Raw genomic sequence first — 23,541 nt, 5'->3', positions numbered from 1 at the left:
AAACATGCTGCAGGATGTCAAACTCATATTTTTAATAAGCTGGGCAAACTATCAAGTGGTCAATGTTCTTGTGCTTCAGCCTTTTTTTGATTAGTTGTCTTGCAGGCGGATCTGGACAGTTATATGGAAACAATACAGGGATGAACAAAGAAGGAACTGGAGTGATAATTTGAGAGAGTAACTGGGAAATTGGTCAAAGGAGAAAAAAGCATGATGTAGATGGTTCACGGCATGTTGCTTTTTATCCTGTTCACTTAAAAACAATGTGCTGTAATTTATGAGTAGACAGACCTAGTTAATCCTTGCTTGGTTTATGTAGATGCTTGGGTGTCCAAAAGCCCTAAATCAGTTTTATAGTATGCATTACATGTACTGTTGACTGGCTGACCTGAATAAAATTAAGTTTACAAACTGGTTTTGATTAACCATGTCTGAATGTAGACATTTAGCCTATTATTAAATTTAGAAGCCATTGGTTTATATTTTGTTTTATTGCTAATCATCTTTTACATTACTGTCAGAGTTTCCATAATGTCCAATTAAAAAACAAACATTGTGCACAGATAAATAAGAGCTCTCCAGTCTTGTGAGAATAGTGTAGACTGTGTTTGGAAAGCACCCATTCAACTGCATTGTATTACTATGGAAGAATTACTGCCAGAGACAAAAGACATCTGAGTCTCTGTTCTCTACAGCAAACTGGATGGATGGTCTGTCAGTTTGACCAATACTGCTCCACTGGGTTTACTTACAACAACAAAAACTACTGGAAGCACAGCTGTCCTGGCCATTCATCCTGATAAACGAGCATCGTTCTAGACATTGCTTACGTGTTCATTGCAGTATTTCTCTTTGGGGGCTTAGAGGATAAGGCAGCCAAAAGTGGCACTGAAGGTATCCCAGGCTGGGCTCTCATGGCTACTGAACACTTTGACAGTAAATAATTAGAGCTTGATACATTGGCTCCATCTTTAATAAAATAACGAGGGCTGGCACGGGCCCAGACATTGCGACATGACCATCCACGTTGTTTGTCAGCACACAGTCTCGGGCATGCTTTTCACGTGTGCCAAGAAGCTGTCTTCCAGGTGCTGCTTGAACAGAGACCGAAGGGTAGCATATACCAGAGGTGGTTCCCAGAAAACAGTTTGGAGGTACCACCGGGTTTGGGAACTAAGGTGGTTCAGTTGGATGGATGAAAGCTCTACCATGTCAGCTGGGCAGAGAATAAGTCGTGGTTCAATTTCACTACTGCTGTAGGGGCCACTAAAGTGCTTTCTGCAGAGAGGCACAGCTGAAGTTCCTGAGGTACGTACTGCCTGGGAGGAGGCCTTAAACAATCCATGTGCGTGTGTGCCTCTCTGAAAGGAAAAACATACAGTCTGAATAGCTGTTGTGCTTCAGGATGCTTATGGGGTCTTAGCTTCCATCTGAATTCTATTTTTCCCGTTTCTGTGCTTTGAATATGGCAACTCAATTAAGATATCAAGTATCTTAATGTGTGTTACTAGCAAAAATACAAACTGTAGATTAAAATCTGTTTTGTGTTGAACCTGTGGGACTGAAGTATGCCACTCCAACTCCAGCATTTAATTTGAGTATGTGAAAGGGCTCGAAGGGATCATCCTCTAACAGAGACTGACCTCACCATATATCAAGTTGATTTACAGCTTCCATTTCAGGGGAGGTATCTGAATATTTTCTCAATAAAAGTAGTCAAAAGAGAAACGAAACAAAACAAAAAGTGATGTGCTAGCAATTAAGGAAACATCCAGCTAGAATTGAGAGGGGAAGATAGTGGCACATCACATACACCTTCTGTACAGCATGGGTTGACCAAATCTTATTGCATGTACCTTCACAGCCACTGGTCTGGCTTGGTTTCAAGTCTGTAATTGTGGAACAGGACATACATTTGGAGGAAGGTGGTAAAAAATCATTCATTGGCTGTGCCCAGGATCCTCTGCTCATTGGTCAGACCTCTGTGAGTATTGTTTGCAGTTCCCTTGAGATGTACATAAGAATGCAGCCTTTTTTGCCTCCAGCCTTCACTGCTCCTCAGCAGAGATTCAACTTCAGTATCTTAGAGTAAGTGTCTGTTAACAAACCATCCCCTCCAGCTTCTTGACATCCAGAAAATAAATGCTACGTCTCACAAAAGAAACCAAAGCCTCTAGGAGGAGCAGTTACAGTGAGCGTCTTACCTCACTGCCACCTGGGGTCTGCAGAGCTTACAATGTGATGAGAGTTTTGGGAACACGCTTCTTCACTAATAGGTCAGGAGGAGTTTGCCCTTTCTGTATCACCACATCTCTTGAGTGCAAAAAGGACCTATTCCTGCAAAAAGGAGAAAACATGAATGCTGCAAGAGTAAAAGAAGTCCTGTTTTCCATCTGATATCCAGTAAAGTAGACCTACCTTTACTGTCCATCTACATCCTATCCATCAACCCACTACCTCACTGGAGGCCATAGGGAAAGTTGAGGTCTCCCACTCCTGCTTCTGTGAGGAGCAGTCGAGCAGTTAAGCAATCTGAGCAGAGAAACATGCTGGATGGAAAACAGGCAGATAGATAAATCTGATTGGGCAGAAAAATCTTTACTCAATGAGAAAGTTTAGAAAAAAAGTGGGAAAAATTTATTTTTCTAGAAGGGTCAAAGTGTGGAACTGATTAATTCTTTTACTGTCATAGAAGCAAGTTTTCTCCTGAGAATGATTCATGCACCTCTGCCCAGCTGGAGTATTTTTTTTACCTTAATATCTTGGCAGAACATCGTTGGATTGTGTCAAGAAGTTCAACTGTTTTGTGTAGAATTTTTTTCCCCCAAAATTTAAAGATAAAGTTTTACTGGGCTTGCCTTTCTAAAATATATTTTACTGCATCAGAATGATATGTGAATTTCAGAAAAAAATGAATTGTTATTATCATGGACTGCAATAAGTATATCCTATGAACTTCATGGAGTTCATGACCCGAATAATGTTACGTTATTCAATATAATTTTATTATGCAGTATATATATAGTAAATTTCAAACAATTACTCCTTCTAGTGTGTGATACCTTGTGGTTGGTTAACCTGTAGTTGCAGAAAGAGTCTTGATCTGAAGATAGCAAGAGGGAAAAAAGATATCATATTGCTGTGTAATTTATTCCAGTGAATGCTTTTGGTACTTTCTCCTACTTTGAATTTTCTGCCTTAAGCTTACACTTACGTGTAGGTAGGTACGTTATCAAACAAGAGCCTGCCTATTAAAAGTTTCAAATGTCCCTTTTTGACTTTGGGACTTGGCAAGTTTTGAAATATTGACTTCTGAGATATTAATAATGATATTTAATAAAATAAAAGTTATAAAAGTTGTAAAACTCATAAGTATAGTGGGATTATTCTCGTAAAGTCAGCTGTAGCTCAGTTATAGAAATTAATTATCTGCTCAAATTAAAATTCACTTATTAATCTCAAATAGAGCAAATCTCTTTTCCATTTTTGAGAGTACAGGCAGCAGCGGAAAAAAGTGCATCATCTCACAGACCTGATTATCCTGCAGGAGGCCTGAAAGTCATAACTCTATATTCCAGGGAGGTGCATATGATGGGGTGATGTCAAAACACCTGGGTGAAAGTCTGTCAGCTCCTTGTCTCCTGTCTGTGTGATTCCTGTGTGGCTGTCAAAGAGGCTGTATAGCGTGTCGGTTTTAATAAAAGCAGTGAGTGAAGGGAACGAAGCAATTGCAGAGCCATTCAGTTGAAAGCGGGTCCTTCACAAATGATTGGGTAATTAAAAATATGAATGTAGCTAATCCATGTTGACATGTTTATAGCCTTTACATGAAACAACCTTTAAGGGTATGGTGGAGTAGAGAGATAAGATTCTACGGGAGGACCACTGGCAGTCGATCACAGAAAAAGAAGGTATCGTGAAGAAAATGCTGGTTTAAACGGAGTATAAGAAAATAAGCTGGATGCCTAAAAATAAACATCAATGGGAATCTCCTACATGAAAAATCACTGCTAAAGCGGTTGTGTACATAATGATGAATCCGTAGCAACAAGCGGTAAGCTATCCCCGGGACAGCTGAAGTGCAGGGTTGCACACGCTTAGGTGGCACGGAGTCTGGCAAATAGCGGGCAGAAGTGAGGATCGTGTTCTGTCTTTCCACCACTCATATAACTTCTGCACTTGATACTGCCACTTCTGGCATGCTCTGTCCATTCTTCATGTCCATATTTTATAAAACTAAAGGATTTAAGAAGAAGCAGAAGAATGGTTCACAATTTGGAAAACAAAGCTATTCAACAGACGAAATCTTGCTTTGGAAGATGACGCATTCTTTGTGTTTTGGTATTGTTCATGCTTGCAGGACATTAAGACATTTGAAATCCATCAGACAGGAAGTCCAAAAGAAGGTGTACACACAGGTTGTTTCTAACCAGTGTTATGGCGTATGAGCTGGTAATGGTTGGGGACCACTGGGTTAGAACAGCATAAAAACTTTAGTGGCAATATCAAGAATTCTAGGAAAATATAAGCAAGAGGAGAAGGGCTCTCAAATTCAGGAGGTTTTTGTGTCTTTGCTCGACCCCAGCCATACGTTAAACTGGTCCTTGAGAGGCTCTCCTTCCAGCCAGGGAATTTGATGTCATTACAAAATTAAAAGCAAAACAGGCCATAGTCTCTCTTGGTTGAATTGGGTCAGATATTCATAACAGTAGTCAGTAAGAATTTGGCATGAGTCACCTATAGAGAATCTGAACTGTCACAGGGTGTAATAATGAAAAAAAGGGAAATGAGATGAGAAAAAGATATTTTTTTATAAAAGAGGTAATGAAATTCTGAAATGTGCTGCCCCAGGATGTTGTGGAGGCAGTGTCAGCACATTCAGAACAGGATTAGTCAAATTAATGGACAACAGTCTGTTAACAGCTATGAGAAGGACCGGACAGGTATGTGTTCTCTGGCATCCCTCATATGATGGCTACGGGTGTGGGAGCTTTTGAAGGGCATGTACTACAAAAAGTAGCCACCGTCATGTGCTGTCATGTGTGTCTCCTTTTGCCACTGTTGGAGACATCAGGGTTAGATGGTCTGGGGACAAGTTCTTTGCTCCAGGAATGCAAGAAAAAAATAGTGAGGGAACACTCATATTGAACAAAATTTTGCTTTCACTGTTAATCCAGAAGAAGGTAGTGAACGTGAGCAGAGGTGAGTTAATTTTACATTTGCAAATATCTGTGGAATATAAACCAGCACATTGAAATTTCAAAGAATATATAAAGGAATATATAAAGGTCACTTGAATTCAGTGTGAATATTCTGCTATGCACAAGCTGAACAACTCTATGTATTACCTCTCAAAGGTATTAATCAACTACTGAGCTAACCCTGAAATCATGGAAACTTTGACAGAGGGTGGATCTCAAGAAATCTGAGTGAATTAGTCTAATGTCATGTGGAAAATTGGAGAGAAATATGCATACATTAAGGAAATATGCAAGCTAATGTTCTAGATGTTTATTGTTTCCATGTGTTTATTTCTAAACAGAGTAATTCAAGAAACTTACTTTGGGCATATGGAAAAAATATAGAAAAAAATCTGACTTAAAAATAGGGAAGCAAACCTGAAATTAGAAGCTTTTTGAGTGTTTTCTTCAGTTCTTTCCATTCACAGGAGTGATTTTTAAAAGCAAGTTCCTGAGGCCACTGGTGTTTTTGATTGTGCTGATTGATCATATCTCTCTCTCTCTGCTTTCTGCATTTCCCTTTTCCCTTCCCTTCCCCTCCCCTCCCCTTTTCTTCCCCTCTTCTCCTTTTCCCCTTCCCATTCCCCCTCTTCCTTCCCTTGTTCTGCCTCCTAGCTCTCTGGGTGGCACCGCAGAGCCTTCTCTCTTGGCCATCCCCTCTTTGACCTACTTTGGGTTTTTTTACGCACACAGTGAAACATTTTGTCCTTACAGCAGAATCAGCCAAAGCATAACCACTCACTTTCATTCCCACCTGTCAGCACCTGCAATAGCACCTGCTCACCGATGCCTATATTCACACGATGGACGTTATTTTTCTTACTTTTTAAATACTCTTCTTATTATTGTCATTGTTTTCTCCATTGTGACTTCAAAACCCAGTCCTACCTGTTCATCCAATTGCCAAAATATTACATCAGCCCTGCTTTCTTCTCCTTTTCCTTCACAGCAGCCACTTCAAATGCATTTTCCAATAATTGTTTTGTCTGCTAATATGAGCAGTGAGAGAATGGGAGTGGCACAGCTGTATTGCACAAATGCTGTCTATGCCTTTTGTTCCTCCTCAGGTGTAACCTAGGACTTTAGATTCTCTGTTGTTAAGCATTTTCCATTTGATGTCTCAGAAGTGAGATGTTTCCTCTGTAGTAGAAGGAAGGGGGTCATTGTCATTTAACTTCTCTTGTGGCTACTCCATGTGGAAATCTGCTTCTAGTTAGTGGATGCTTTCTTGTCGGTCAGGTACTGTAATCTCACATTTCTGGTGCTGAAGAGGATCTTTAGGAATGACTTTGCGTGTGTATGAATGGGAATGAGTGGGTATTCTTCATTAAGTAAACAAAAAAAATCATGTACAAACATAACTAGAAAGGCAGGGAATGCCATAGCCCGTGTCGTTCCTGGTAGTAATTGCCATTAAGCTTGGCTTTGTACAGCAGGCAGACAGCTCAGCTGGAGAAGACTGTACTGCTGGACCGACCACACAGTCTACCCAACCCTACTAATATGAACTGTGTGCACAATATTGAAAGGAGGTGGAAAAGATGAACTGTAAAGATAATTCTGTTCTTTCCCTATCTTTACAGATTTGCAGCTGAAACGCTCTGGACTGAACACCAAGGATTCATTATTGGTTGCAGTGTTACTTCAACGTTTGAGGTCGTTGGGATCCTGTTGTGCTAAGTGGTGTAAAAACAAAGAAGAAGGTACCTGGAGGAATTTACAATCTGGTTATAAGACAAGAGACAACAGATAGCTAGTGGGAATGGGGAGCACAGGGAAACTGTAAAACAATTTTGGTCATCATGACAAACAGTGATCTCAGCACTCAAGCATTCTCCCTAGCGTTAAGTGTTTTGTAGACATCATGGAAAATATTGGGTGGAAACAAAACTCCTGTTTGTTACTATAAACAGTGTTCAGAAATCTTTTTGTGGTCTGTTACAATTGTAAAGCAATCCATTTTAAATTGGCTGATACCAAGTTTCCTCATTGTGTAGCAACAGGATGGGTAACTTAATACAGATAAGTAGAGCACTGGGGTTGTGAGCTTCGTCTGGCAAACGAAATTCCAAGTGAGATACACCAGAATAAGACTTACCAAGCAAAGAACAGCTTTGCTGATGCATAAGCTTTGGGCCAGGACAAAGGCTGTAGTTAGGAACATGCCATGTCACAGTCATGTTGTCATAAAAAGAAATGTATTTTACAATATGAAATAGTAACTTTAGATAATTTTATAGAAAATAAAATACACGTGTTCTTTGAAATGCCTGGGACCATGGATTTTGGCTGCTGGCTCCATGTCCACGCAGAGGGGAAAGGGGCATGGCTGAGTCAGAAACCTGGAAGAAACCTTTTTCTTCTACCATTATTACAACAGTATTGAAGGGGCAAGTGGTAACTTGCTGGATCAACAAGCATGTTATTACGAGTTTCTGCTCAGCGTACTCTATTCCCCCTGCTAACATGGGTCACGTGCTTCATATGAGCTGAGTCTTCAAGTGATAAAATTCTATCAGGACTAAGATCCTAATGCAATTGAACAGCAATTTTCTGACAACACACAGTTTTTTTCCAAAAGGAAACTGTTCGTAGGTCCCCTGTTTCACTTCCGCATTAAAAAAAGCTAAGGTTTTTAGCATAAAATTGCTTTTCAAGCTATGTATAGCACCTGGAAAAATATTCTAGATGATCAAAAGACAAGTGAAATATTTCAGCATACCCAGTTTTTCTATCCGTGTTTAAGTTCCTGAACAGGAACACATACTTCCTAAGTGGCATGGTAATCAAACTGCTGGACTCAGTTCAGACATCTCTCTGCTCGACTCAATAGAAAACCCTAAAGCACTGGGATACTGCAAGAGTTAACAGCAGGAGCTAGAGGTCTGCTTAGCTGTGGATGTCTAAGATGAGATCCAGAATAAGACGAAGTTGCCTGGCACACAACTGATGTGAAACATCTATATCCAAGAATAATAACTGAGATTGTTATAGGGTCCTAAATATTCTGGTAAAAGCTCTAAGTGTGTCTACAGCTCTGCTGCAGCCTGTGCTTTAAAACACCTTTTGCTGCAACTGAATGTTTTGAAACCGTACCCCCGGAAAGCCATATATCTTTTACACAAGAAAACAATGCATGGTGCCTGAGCTGCCTGATGCACAGGCAACGTTAAGTCCAATATGGAGCCTAACAGCCACAGCTACACTTAAAATACAAGCTGAAGGGAGAAGATGGGGAATTCAGATCAGCAGCTTCTGCCTCTGCTTCCCAGGACTGTGGGTCGCCTGGCAGCTTACACAATATGACTTGGTTAAGTGTCTGTCTTGAATCTTTAATTCTTGGCTGCGCCACAGAACAGATTTCAACACCTTCCCTCTTTCTGCTCTATGCGTACATGCTGCATGCTTGCACAAAGCGTGGTGCATAGCCTGCTGTTCAGAGCACAGGGAAATGGGAGGTTAGCATTCAGGATCTCTGTAGCTGAAGGGGGAACTGAACTCCAGGTATGTTCCTCCTGCTTCTGTGCTCTCCTTACGAGGCTACAGTGGTGTAAAAATGAGCTCTTCTCCAAGGTTTCAAAATAAGTAGGGTGGTCATGCTTCTGTGTGTGTTATCAGGAATGGGTGAATCTGTATTTGAAGGAAAGTCAGAGCAACACCACAGCTGAATTAATAGTTTTAAAATAGTCTAGAAAGGAAAGCTAATGTCGAATAGCCTGTGTGTCCCGTGGAGCTTGCCACGCATAGCTGAGTAGTTAGTGCAGTGCAACATATGAATACAGTTATCAGCTGATAGAGTTCTGATTAGTGCAGTTGACATCAACCTATGGCTGAACTGGTTCTTCAAACATTGTCAAAGTAGCCCTGGTCTGGGTTGTCAAGTGCCTCCAAGATCCAACAAAAGCAGGAACAAAGCACTGATAATTGTTACCATGTTTATTTGATGTTTCTTAGTTTCATAAAATAATTATGTTCCAATGAAAAAATACATGCATAAAATATGCGAGTTCAGGATTAAGATGGGAGTGTTGTCAGTGCAGCTCTCACAAGGTAAGACAGAAACCCAGTCCAAATGCAAATCCTAAGCAGAGGCAACTGGTTTTTTGTTTGGTCCTTTTCTGTCCTCAACTCCCCATCTTCCTCTCTTTCATCTCATTCCCCTGGTTAGTGTCCCGGATCATCTCAGATATGGTTTTAAAAATGGCTGGAAAGGGGCAAATGCTGGACCAAATGAGATGGCTAATTTGTTCTAATCAAATTCCAGACACTTAATTAATGCAAAGTTCAGATTGCAGAAGTCAGCCAGGTCTCTGTTTCTGTTGGAACCTTAGCATGTAGATTTCTTTATTATGCGTGATTTTTAACTGTATGAATCCGTCAGAAAAATATTCTTCCTCTCTATTTCTTCCTTTCCTGCTCCCTCCCTCCCACCCCCACCCCAACCCCCCACCTCCGATAAAAAGATTAGGGCTTTGGAGCTTGCAAAAATGAGAGGAAAAGTTTAACTAGGAAAGTTCATTGCTTTTATGCTAAGAAGGTAGAAAGTGAATAGCCTTGCTGGCTGTTAGTGTCACCTCCTGTGAGGGAGCCTGTTGTGCCATCCTTACACCTACCCCCAGGAAAATTTCTTACAGTAGACAGAGGCACTGTAAAGCCAAGCTACCTATGTTTACGTTTTATTTACTACTACTAGTAGCAATTCACCAATACCAATACCACCTCTACTGTCTGGTGTTAAGTTCAGGTTCAAATTCCAACATCCATTCATGCAAAGCTGTTTCTGAGGAGATACCCTCAGCCGGGCATGGTGCATCGGAGTCGTACGGCTTGGTGGGGCCGAGCTGCTGAGCAAGGCTTCCCTGGGGTGGAAAGCAGGGCATGGCCAGGGACTTTGTGGTGAGGAAAGCCCATAAGCCTGCTCAAACATATCCACAGGCATGGTCTCAGCCTGTGACTTCATCATTTGTCGCTGAACCTTTCCTATCTACTGTGGGCAAAAACTGGGTTGTGACTGCTCCACCCTGGACATGGTGTTAGGTTTACATTCCCTCTCATTCTTGCAATGGCACAGGGGAAAAGGAGGGAGAGGAAGAGTGTGAAGAACATCATTGCCTTATAATTCCTTTATGTTTGTTCTCTGCAGTACGAGGGAGGAGAAGCAGCCCAGAGGAATGGGAATGTGGTTCAGATATTGCATAGGTCTCACTGCAAACGCAGATTCTGTTTCATCCACATGACTGTTGAAGATGAGTCAAAAGGTGCCAACATAAAATATCCCAGCTTTTAATTGAGTTCTGTCTGTCCAAGTCCTTAGGCTTTTTGAAACTCACAGCCTGATTTATAGCATAGAGCTCCAGTGTATCACTCGGAGCTGAACTGAAAAGCTGACAAGGGTGAGCCTGATTTACTTAAAGGAATAATAATCTACTTTATTTAAAAAAAAAAAAAAAAAAGAAAGAACAAGACCAATAACAGAGCAACTCCCTGCTCTACAGCTGCAGACTCCTTCTCTGAATGATCTCTCCTTTGAGAAACTCTTGCGGGCTGTTCCTGTCCACCACTCCTGCCTAACTGCTGGAGCTGACTCCCTCCAGATGGCTTCCAAGGACAACTGGGCAATTAGCTTTTGTCTCTTGAGCTAATATCGACACAACCCACCTGAATCTTCCTGACAGACCTACATGCTATTGGGGCAGCAAAGGACTACTACTGCAAGGCAAGTGCCCACAAGAGTTTCTCAAAGGAGAGATCAGTCAGAGAATGAGAAAGAAATAAGAGGCAAAGCGATCCTTTGCATTCTCGTGTGGTACATTTGCTCGCCCATTCATGCCATGTATAATATTTCACTAACAGAAGGCTGCACTGGAGAGGTCAGCAGGGTAGACTCCTGCCTGAGCACAATGAAATACAACAAGAAGTACAGACTTTTTTTTCATAATAAAAAAGAGTAACCCATGTGATGCATGAATAATCAAGTTCTTTTGTTTCATGCAGTGCATGAAATATTTCAAATCCCAAATCAGCTTGATATACTGGTAAGAAAACAGCAGCGAGCTCAGAGGTTTGCAGAAACTGCAGTGATTCAGTTAGGTAGCATCAGTTTTACTTAAGGCTTTTTCAGAAGCCCAGAACACAAAAGAATGTCTGGGAGAGGCTTAATAAGCAGAAGGGCAGAACGGTATTCTGTGATAAATTGTGTACATAATGAGTAATGACAGTGCTTTTTGCTTTTTCTTTTCATTTTGGGTCACAAAGAAGCAAAATAATTAACCGAGTCATCTCAAAGGGATTTTTTTCTTTTTTTTTTGCTCAGTGAGCATCACTAAGGACTGTATTTTTTCAGCTGCACTGATTCAGAGTATTTTGTATCACCTTTTACAAAGCCAAACAAAGCTTAATGGTATTTCCATTAAACTTCAATTGAAATACTTCCAGAACAGTTCTTCCATAAAGATAGGCTATTTGTCCTGATACAGCTCTCTGATAAGACCTTATCTGGAATAGCGTGTACTGTTCTGGTAAGCATTTTCAAGAAAGCAGAAAAGTCCAGCACAATAAGGGGAATTAAATTCTTACCAGATGAGATGGAAGTACCAAGCTTATTCAGTACAGGAAACAGAGGCGGGTACACACTTGCTGTCTAGCAGTGTATCAGAAAGGGATGAATACACACAAGGAATGGGTATTGGACAGTGTTGGCCCAGGAACAAATTGAGATGAAATGGTCATGAAGTCCGTCATGGAGAATTGAAAGGGTTTTAAGCATCACATCCTTGGATGACATTCCAATGGATGGAAAGGGCTTTATTTAGTTTTAGGGCAGGACTTGCTCACTTTGCAAAAGAAATTGCATAATATACTCTGACAAAAAATGGATATTCCTCTCAGTCACATGTTCCCAATGGTAGCAATGTATTTTCTACCATCTTCAATCTTTTTAAACCAGAAACAGGATTTTTAAAGTGAAGCCAGCCAAACTGGGCATGACAAATATTGACTCTCTCTGAAGAGAACACATTATTAAAAACACAAGCAAATCTGTCTCTCTCACCATGCAGCCATTCCATGGTAAACCAAAAAGCATCAGGTTGCATCAAGGAAAAAAGAGGAAACTCTGATTTAATGGCTCTGTTTCTCTTCCCTTTGCCATTAACAAGTAATGACTGTGAAATAAATAGAATTATATCAATGAGACTAGAATAAAATCCAGCCTTTGTATGAGAACAAAATAGGGGGGGAAATGCTCTCTTTTATGTGTGATACATTTAACTAACTGGTTACTGAAATCGGTGAAATACTTTTGTCAATTGGGTATAAAATTATAGAAGAAAATGTTGTTTACACTATAAAATAGTGAAAAACTTGCAGTTAGTTTTTATGGTGTGATGTAAAAGATGACCAAGTTTGATCATGTCTGGCTAAGTTTGTCTTTCCAAAATAGGCATTTTGTTGAAAAAAGTTGCATCAATTTTCAACTAATGCAATTAACGTGCAGGACTTCAGAGTAACATACATGTTGCTGGAGCAATTTTATAGAAACCTGGAAAATTGTCAGTTCTTGCAGGTGGACTTTGCAATCGACTAGCAGCAGCTTTTAAAAAAACAAATTGACCCTCCTTAACTCCATTTCTGAAACCAATGGTTCCAGGTACCTTGCAGAGCTTTTCCGCATAGACTTTACTCTAATGTTATTGTATGGAAATACTGTTTTCTACCTTAAATGATAAGTGAGATTATTTCTCAGATGTTGTTTGCTGTTAGTATAATAACTTGAGTAGGCTCCTTATATGGGAACAACAGATTTTAGGGGCCATTTGTTACAATGAAAATTGTCATCAAGAGAACAAATTTAGCAAGACAATATTTGCTATTTTAGAAAGACAGGGAATGTTATTCAGTCATACTTTGACAGTCCTCTGGATCAACAGGGGTTTTTATGCTGGCTTTGCGAAACCGATGGCTTTCATGAGCCGTGAACTGATACTCCCCTCAAAGGGTTTTAATGTAGTACTTGAACAACAAATAAGTCATCTGCAGAGTGTATTCAAGTAGCATTATGACCTAATATACCATATTAATACTATAAGTGTATAATAGTGATGTATCATTAATGTAAACCATAGATACCATATCCTTCACCATCCCCTCTGACAACTACTAAAACAAGTATCCCATGTAATGAATCCACAATTTCCTTTATTCCTTCAAGTTTGCCTCATATCTTTTTATTTCCTCTACTTTCTGCCTGTGATGACTCTGAAGCCCGCCCAGGGCATGGAGAAGGGCATCACTTTTCACAACAAAATTGAGACAGTTTCATGATATCACTCCCTAGCTGTAGGTCAGGAAAGGGCTGCACATGTGGATGGGTGAGTGTCTTGCATGTGCAAAACTGTGGACAACTTTATTTGGGATCTCCTATCATAGAATCATAAAATCATTAAGGTTGGAAAAGACCTCTAGGATCACCAAGTCCAACCACCAACCCAACACCTCCAGGCCTCCTAAACCTTGTCCTGAAGTGCCACATCTACACGTCTTTTCAATACCTCCAGGGATGGTGACTCCACCACCTCTCTGGGCAGCCTGTTCTGATGCCTGACCACTCTTTCAGTGAAGAAATAAACCCCTTGAATACTAACTGTAGAGACTGCCTGGAGCAGATGTCCAAAATCTGCTTTATAGGAAACACCTGAAGAGCCTTGTACAGGACAGTGGGATCAGAATTAATGCAGCGCCACTTTCACATGAAGTGACATGGATCTCTAACGTGCTTTCACTTTAGAAAAATGTCCCTTTAGCTCCTAAATCAGGAAGGTGATTTTATCCATTACTTGGAAAGATAACAAATCTTCTAAATCATGATTTTCCTTTAAATTGTGTACCACAAGAGTGGTGGATCTCTACAGCCCTTATGAAAGCAAAACTGAATTTCATTTAAGGAATAGACCTTAGGCCTCCTCATTCTACCCCTGTTCTTTACCCATAAGACTCTTTTCCTTCCTCCCACCCATAACAGAGAAATAGAAAGGTCAGTCCAGAGTACATTTCGGTATCTTTTATAGTATTATGCATTGACCGAAAGTTTAAATATGGAAAGTATTACAGTACTGTGCTATGTTACATGATTAGAAGCACATTTTGCTGGAGATACGATCTGTGTAACCAACAAAATAATATGTATAGGATCTGGTTTAACTTAGTTATCCTTTTGTCCTTTTTTTCTGCTTATTGTTATGTAACAGTTGTGATGGTGAAATGTATAATGACTATTCCGGACAGTATGATAGAGCATCATATGGCATTTATATTGGAGGGTAAAGCATATAAACATATGAAAATCATTTAAAGATACAATTAAACTTCTAAACAAAGAACTTCATAAATATTTCATTTGAAAACTCAGCATCAACCAACTACCTGAGGGCTAAGGGGACTTTTTTTAATACAACACAATAAAGATTTAATAAAAATGCTGTTGTTAGAGGTGCAAGTGTGTTAACTCTCTCTGACAGAGAGCTATTAAAATGTATCCTTCAGTCAGTTCCTTCTTGCATTTTATTTAAACCAGCAAGGTCCTGTGGGTTTACTGCCTAGGATTACGGTAAACAATAGACGCAATATTTACAAGTTATATTGTACTGTATATATCCATATAACCACTTAATTTAGATAACTCTTTTCATCCTGGGGATTTTCTGCTAGTTGATATGAATTCTGAACTATCCGCATAGCCTGTGATCAGTTTATTCAAGTTAATCCTTTGCCGCACTCAGTACAACAGAGCACTTTGTGGGTTTTCTTTCACTGTAGGGCTAGTGCTGGATTGCCTAGTTTTCATGAGTAAATCCACCATTCCAAAGACATGCTATATTTGCCATTACATGAAGATTTTAAATTAGGAGTGAATATGATTCTGAATCATGTTCTGTAGCAAATAAAATATTCGTCAGTAATGCAGAAATTATTGTAGGAGATTTATAGTATGTTATGTAAGACAGATTAGGCTGTCACAAACCCCTCTTTTCTTTAAAAAGTGGGAACTATTGAAAAAATGTGATTTTTAACTATCTGAAGTACTCCAAACTGATATTCCTTGAATATGACTACTGTATTTCATACCAGGACAGTGTTTTGTAATGAAATTGTTTTAAAGTCAGTAAAAGACATTTTAAAGTTTTGAAGTAAGTCCTGGCCAACTGGAATCAAGGTCAGTCAGATGTTCTTGAGTATTTTGGGTATAGACAGAATTGGAAAATGAGAGAGAGATCTGAAAAAAAAGAGGCTTCACCAGATTATAATACACAGAGAAAATGAAAATACATTATCTGGAGATTCATTATGCAACGTTAAAGCAGCCAGAGGAATGTCAGAGGTTAGGCCCTAGACTAGCCATGCTTTAATACAAGGAAGCAAGGAAGCTCAAGGACTCTAACTTAATATTTACTTTTCTTTTTTTTCCTGGCAGATTAAAGTTATGTTTTGTGTTCTTCTGTTTTTGGACTGAGGTGAAGAAAGCTCAAGGCACTTGCTGTGTTAAGGTGGAGAAGTACATGTGTCTTTATTTTTCAGGGTCAGGATGTGATATTTCGTGTTTTTGCATGTTTGTTTTTTCTCCTTTTCATTTCACTAGAACACTTTTTAATAGGACTTTTCTTGATATTTGTTTGCACACATAATATTTTGTTATGTTTAAAAGTTTTATAGGTGATGGAACTGCCTATTATTAAAATTACCTAATGCTTCCTATATTATGAAACCTTGATTTTGTCTACTTATAATAGTGCCAAACTGTAACTGTTTTGACTAGAGTTTTCCATGCCAAGTAGCTGTCCCAGGCTGTACTTTTCTGGAAAGCTCCAGCCAAAATAGTTCTGCCATTTCTAGGAATGATACAAGGAAAAAATATGTATTTTTGCCCATGTCACTAAAGTTCTTGAAAACCTTGCTTTGGAATGTGCCAGTGCTCCTAAACCTAGGGAAAATTTTCAGGGAGTTGGCAAGAAAAGGTAGGCCTTTGGTGGATTTTTTGCTACTTAGTGAAGATGCAGATAAAAACCCTTAAGTTTTATGGATAAAAAACTCCAGAGCATCATCGGTGTCTCAATGTCCTTAGAACTTTCTCTACTTGGTAGGTGCCATCCCTCACCAAGAAACTGACCATTCCCTAACTCACAGTGGTAGAGACAAAGACAAACTCTCTGGCTTATTTGGACACTAAAACAAGAGCAGGGAAAGGGAGAGACTCATAATGAAGATGTGGATGCTAGTCTGGATAACTAAATTCTCTTCCTATCTCAGCTCTAGATATGTGATACTGGGAAAGTAAGCGAAACCAACCTTTGCATAGATTGCTGCTAACAGAATGTGCTTCATTTTCTTGGTACCCAGCCTCCGATTGTGGAAACAAATTTGAAGAAGTGAAGACTCCCAGCTGCAGCACAGGTCAATGGGAGCTGTAAATAAAACCCAAGGTATTTCAGTCTAGATGCTCAAAATTAATGGATATTATTAACTGTAATCTCCCTGCTTCAGTTCTGCATTTGTAGGTTGTGCATAAAACCCATCATCTCATATGGATATTGTGGATATAATTAATATTTGCAAAGCTTTCGAAAATATGATGATGAGCATCATAAAAGAAAACTCATGGGGTAGTTAATAAATGTCTTTAGAGAAGGGTTTGAATAGTGTGCAACAAAGATGGCATAAGGCCATCCACTGAACAATGGGACCATGTATTGAACAATGAAGTAAATATTGAACAGCTGTTCATTAAGCAATAACCATCCAATCTGAGCACTGAAAAGGCTAGGGTGCTATTGAAAAAATTTTGTGATCATGTAATTAAAGCCTGTATTAAAATGCATATGCGCAAGATAAATCAGCTGAGGTTGCATGGGCAAGCTTATTTCTAGCATGCTCCCACTTTTGCATATGACTTTAAAATGTTATTTTAATGTTATTTTTTATACATGGGTGTTCAATAAAAACATATGCTCACCTGTTAACGAATGCAATAAGCAATAGAGATAAAAAGATGAGGAAAATAGAAAAAACACGGAGGTTATGCTGAGAAAGGATGTCTCTGAATGGAGAAGAAGAATAAAGTGGATGCAGAGAAGGGGAGAATACGGAAGGATGTTCTCATTAGTGCCTGGGAGGTCTGTAGGACAACATGGAAAGACTTTAATTCTCCATCACATAAATGCTTCATACTTCCAGTTGAAAAGTGCACTTAAAGTAATGGTTTTCAAATACATTTTTGAAAATGAGATGTGGAATTCCCATTGATTTCATCAACTGTTGAACCTTTTAGGCAATGTTCAAAAAATCCCAGCCTTAGATTTTTCCACATCCATTACAGATCAGCGTTCGCTTCATTGACATCCAGCTGACTTCCTAAATAATATTGCTTTTTCAGCAGCTTAGCAAAAAAGTGACTACACGTCCAGTTATTGTTATCCACATGCTTCCAACTCATTCAACATCTTATATCAAGTTTGAATGACACTACCCTGTTACAAGAGTCTTATATTTAATAGCTTATATTGCAAATATTTTTCCCTTGAATTTTACTGCAAAACAAGCGAAGCTAAAATAATAGCTAAGAAACAAGCCTGAAAATACTTAGCACAAGAGTTGACACTGGAAGGCAGTAAAATCATGTAGAATGTATTACGGTGAGCTGTCAACGAGTTGTCCTTTGTAGTCAGGGAACTGTATTCATTTGTATTCTCTTCAAATACACATTTGTATCCTTTTGGTTTGTTTTTTTGGTCACAAGCCATTTTGGAGATCAGTTATGAATGGTCACTGAGCAATTGCTGTCCATAATCCTCCCAGTGTTATTTTATTTTCTCTGCCTTTTGGGCTCATTAACTTATCTACTGTAATCTTTGGTACAATTATTGTGGTTTTTACAAGATCTTATAATGTTCAGTTTGACAAAGTTGGAACTTCTAGCTGCTCTAGCAACAGTATATAAAAAGGTTAATCCAGAGTAAATTTGTTTCCATAATTTTTAGACTAAGACTAGATTAAATATGGCCGCAAATTGTTCTTTAAATTAAAGAACCAGAAGCACAAGTAAGTGTAAAATAAAGTGAGAAATAGACTGGGTGCAGTTGCTGTTAATAAATACTGATATTCTGCACACATAACCCCGTGATATTGCTATGATTTGATCTTTTAAGAGCACATTCTAAGAAAAAGTTATGCTGATGATATTAAAATATGATTATTGACCTAACCATTTAATATTAACAGAGGTAGGGATGATCATAATGATTTTGAGGGTCTCTAGCTCAGAACTAGACGTTCTTTAATAAAAGCTTTTTACTTCACATAGCTTGACCTTTATACTAGGGTTTTATTACTTCTATAACATATCCTTTCTTCATAATTACTTGTGCTTCTATAAAATGCTTGCCTTGATTGTTTGGAATGATCAATTGTAACAACGATTTTTTTATGGTACTGTTAGAAAAATAGGAAGAAAAACTTTAAAGAGACTAGTATTGCACTCTGCAACACAGGGCACTGTATTAAACACATCGAATTTCCCTTAAATATACATGTTACAACTTCATCATTAAACTCCGTTTGAAGTTTTCTTTACTTAACTTACATTATCTCAGTGGGCAATCGTTCCCTGGAACATTTGGAAACAAATGGTAATTTCAGTTCTAACCAACACACAGCCTTTCAGAAAACACGCTTTGCCAATCATTATGCCATGTTCTGGCCTATAATTTTAATAACCTTATCAAACTAAAGAAGAAAAATGCACAAATCATGGGAATACATGATTATGTAAATGAGCACTAGCAATATTATTTTCATACTATATAACCCACAAAAAGAAGAGAATACAGAATCAAATAAAAGAAGATTAATGAACATACGTGCAATGGGTGAATATTAGAGTAAGTGCAGTACAAAACACCCATACTGCTTCAGGAATTTTAATTAAACAGTTATCCATAACATATTTCTTATGAATTTATTGAACTTTTACTTGCTTTGCACCTTAAGAAATTTGGAACTCTGTGAATTCAAAGCAGTTTCAATAAAAGCAATATGAAGTAAAATAAAGATTTTTTTTTAGTTTATATCAAATCTCTTAGTAAATCAAATTACTTAAAGCAATAGGGCTCAACGGTGTATTTATTCTGAATCTATAGTATTCTAAAGTAACAATTTTTATATTAAAATGAAACTTGAAACCTGGCCTATTCCATTCAGATTTTTATTCAGTTTGAGAGCAGGGTTTTAATGTGCTCGGAATTTATGGGGCTATCAATGATCCCATAAATAGTTCAGTCAAAGGGAAGTGCCATGATTGAACATTAGAAATTTAAACTACTTAAATCAGTTCAAATATACATTCATACATAGTAAGAATACACAACCATGATTTTTTTCCAGTAGGCACTAAATCCCACAGTTATTCTAAGGTCTAGTTATTGGTATATACAGCATAGTTATCTGGTATTAAGTATTCTTTTGCAGCTGCTTAGTAAAAATTTAGTTAAAGCCCTGTGGTCAATATGATTCTAGAATAAATGAATCTTCTTAAAATTACTTAAGAATAAAATCATCATGTTTCTAAAAACTGCATAGGTAGAATTATTATAGAGTGATTATAGTAGAATATGCCTCAATTTTCCCAGGTAAACAAATCCCTATTTTGACTTCGTGATTAAAATTCTTCTAAATTTGGCTTTTTAAATATTGTTTTGCTTTGGTTTAACTCACTGGTAGGTGTAACTGCCAGCAATTTACACACATCTTAGTTTGGTATAATGCTTCTTTTATTTGAAAGAATTTTAAAACAACTGGGAATGCATTAGTTTATAATTCATACCCTTCTTAATTCAAGATTCTTTTTGATTTGAGAAGCAGTTAGCTTCAGATGACTCTACAAGTGTGTGGAGGGGTTCTACCTTATATCTGTGTGATGCAATTTTTGTTGTGTGTCTTTGAATGCAAATGCTGTTTAGAGTTTAGAAAGTGTTAGTTAGAATATGTAAGACATTCCCTGCACTCATTTTTCTCCAGTTGTCCAGCTTATTAAATTAACATTACCTATAAATTAATTATAAATTTATTTCTGCAGTTTTTGGAGCATCTGTCTTAAAATAAGCATGTTAACCCTTCATAGAACCGAAGTGCTCAAACTCTGCCCAAGTCACCTGAAAGTCTCCTTCATAATGTACTGCTTAGGGAACTCGCCTCTTCTTAAGGCTGGAGTCATTTGAAACTGGTTGGCTGTGTGGTTATGAATGCAAAAGTCTTGGAAAAGAAAGAAAGAAAGACAAAAGCAACCTTCATCTTCATGTAGCTATCAGAATGTAAGTGGAACAGGGAGCACAGATGATGTCTGATCTCTGGACTGCTTCTATTTCTTTTGTCTAGAGATGGCCTAATGCAGTGTTTGTTCTGGGGAATTGGGTCTGGGACTCCACATGTGACCCTTCCACGGGGATTACTGGTCATCCCCTCCTCTGCCCTTCTGGTCTCGTGACTTTTGCATTCCTGCTCATATATTGACTCAGCTTGAAAGTAGGCATGGAAAATTTTGAACAGTCTGCTTGAGGAGAGTTCTCTTGAAACACAAAAGATGAGGCAACAAGTGCCTTCAAGTTTAACATGGGGGCAAATTTTCTATACAGAAGGCAATTCTGTGTATGGCAAGCAGGGTGCAGAGCATGGGGGAGAACAATACATCTACTATTGACCGATTGCGCAAAGAGCGCTTTGCTTTTAACATCTTGAGTGGAGCCTGAATCGAGTGGAACTTAGCCATTTGTGCTGGGAAGACTGGATCATTCTTCCAAAGCCCGGTATCAGGATGGAAATCAGAAGGGTTAACTGCTCCCTAAGGGCTGTATATCTGGGAGCCATGGCCAGCAGGACAGGGGCCTTGCCAGCCCTGTCCCACTGCCTCCAAGCAAGGGAGCAAGGCAGGCCTAGGGATGGCAGCTGGGATCAGCCGAGAGTCCAGGTCATCATGTAAGTCCATGGTGAAAGGCAGACTGGGGTGAAGCCAGGAGTGCAAGTCAGGGTCAGGATCAGGTTTGGTAATGTTAACTAGGATTGGACACAGTCCAGTGATCCCCAGAATGGTCCAAGATTAAGCCAGGACCTGGGTCTACAGGTCTGAGTCTGAATCAACAGGGTCCATGGTCAGACATGGAGGCAGGTACGCCTATGACACCTTTGACACAGCTCATGAAGGAACTGAAGGCACAGGCCTGAGCTGGGGCTCCTGAGCCCATGGGCAGTAGGTAAGGGTGATGGCCCCAAGTGAGGCCAGTCAGGGCCCTGACACCACATATTTGAAATTGAGTCACATTTGCACCTAAGATATGTGCCCCAATAGAAGTATTGATCAACAATCTTTGCTTCACCCCAAGAAGAATTTTCAGCACCCCACCACTTGACCTTATTTCCTGACTTGGTCCAGAATGTTTTCCTGACTTGGTCCAGTGGTCTAATGGACCAAATGGATCTGTAGGTGTCATAGTTTGTCAGACAAAAAGATTTACTTTATGTTCTCACAGCAGGAATTCAGGCCATCTAACTATGGGCACAAAGCTTTGTGTCACCTTTTGTAATACAGGCAGTGTGCAGCGTAGTCATGTGTCTGGGCAAGCCTGAGTCCCTGAAAGAGAGGAGGAATTAGAAATGCATTCTGAAGCAGTGATTAATCAGTGGATAAGCTGCATCATGGACTGTCACGGTGGAGTAGAATTCTGGGAGTATCGGTTAATATTCATGCTCAATGGTGGGAAAGGGCAGCTGGTGACCAGTCAGAAATGAAGACCTGGGAAGAGTAGTCAACAAGACACAGTGCGGGAATTTGTACCATTCAAATTCAAGTCTAACAAATATTTTCATATTCCACCAGATATTTAGGACCCTATATGAAAAAGCATGGGTGTTTACTTTCTTAGCTGTAGCAAGAGGAGAGATACCTAGGACTAGGCCTTGCAAATCCACACTTCTGCAAGTCCTCTAGACTCTACTGAAGAATTCAAGACTGAAATCTCACTTAAGATGCTTTTAATCATTCTGTTGACAGAAGGAAAGGTTTTCTTCTATGGATAGAAATACTGGTCACTTTGAAACTCTTCATATCTGTAATTGTATGTTTGGGGGAATTGTAGTCTTATGTATAAAATATTAATGGATTACATTATTGTAATCCAATCTACATCTACTCTATGTGTCTTTTTTTTTTTTATTTCCTTGCTTTGCCATCCCCCTCTGTAAGTGTTTTGTGGAGCTTCTACTACGTCTTGCTTTTCAGAGTAGTGTGAGTTTCTTAATATCCCAATGGGCCTTCCGAGGTTAAAATTTTTGTCAGTAACTTTTATTCCTTCTTAAAAAAATCCATTTTGAAGCTCTGTGGAATTTAGGGAGAGTCCTTCCATGCTCTTTTGGTTGCATTTAATTGTTTTCCTCATAAATCACATACTTTGTTTTGATGCAAAACACAGCGACAGAAGAGAATCTGATATTTTATGTAACTGGCATGTCATTTTTAAGATCTCCATTAGACAAAACATTTGTTTAGATATTCTGTTATTAATTTATTTTCATGTCAACACCAAAACCAACTGCAGAAATGAACAGAGATGAATAATAAGACAAACTGTTTTAGTATCAATGTACTCTGCCTAAGGCAATATACTGTGCAACTGGTGAAGAATGCTTATTTCCTTCCCAAAACCTCTGCTGAGAACCAGCTCTTATAAACAATCTCTTACTCCTTTGTTTTAAGGGACTATTTTTGACTACCTCCAAGACAAAATTTCAGTTGATATTTCACTTAAAAGATCTTTATGGTAAATTGGTAAATAATACCTATCAGTTATGGTTATCTTCTCTACTGTTGCATTATCTTTGTTGTGTCTGCTCTTTGCCAATTGCTTTTCTCAATGTAGTAAATAAAAAAGACAGTATACAGGAAATAAACAAAAATGGTCTCATTATCAGACAGATTGGACAAGATATGGCTCTGAGTGATGTGTAAATCTGATAGAAATTACAAACAAAAATAAATATTTCAAACTATCTACTGCAGCAATAGCAATGTTCCTCTCATTAGAGCTGGGAGGATAAGGTCTTTCTTGAAGAAAGATGGTGGCTAGGAAGTAGTTGAGGTTGCCCCCAAAGCATGAGGATCCCCCCAAGTTGCCTTGTGAAGAAAAAGGCAACCAGGAGTAATCTGTCCAACTGTTAATAGCAGACATAATCTTTGAGAGCCAACTAAGAACTCCAAGACACTTCT

At 38.9% G+C, this 23,541-nt stretch overlaps 1 long non-coding RNA gene across 3 annotated transcripts in view; it reads left to right on the top strand.

The window, feature by feature from the left end:
* LOC142054315 (uncharacterized) overlaps nt 1-23,259 on the top strand; it is a 54,303-nt gene extending 31,044 nt beyond the window's left edge. The window contains exons 2-3 of one of the 3 annotated variants that reach the window (XR_012659484.1): nt 6,824-16,714; nt 20,362-23,259. This is a non-coding gene — a long non-coding RNA (uncharacterized LOC142054315). Of the gene's footprint in view, nt 1-6,823 lie in introns of all 3 variants that reach the window. The other 2 variants (XR_012659485.1, XR_012659483.1) reach the window with 2 other exon arrangements.
* The last annotated feature ends 282 nt before the right edge of the window (nt 23,260-23,541 follow it).

The sequence above is a fragment of the Phalacrocorax aristotelis genome, chromosome 3, assembly GCF_949628215.1.
Source record: "Phalacrocorax aristotelis chromosome 3, bGulAri2.1, whole genome shotgun sequence".
In the NCBI taxonomy this organism is placed as follows: Eukaryota; Metazoa; Chordata; class Aves; order Suliformes; family Phalacrocoracidae; genus Phalacrocorax; species Phalacrocorax aristotelis.
This window is presented reverse-complemented; position numbering and strand designations above follow the sequence as displayed.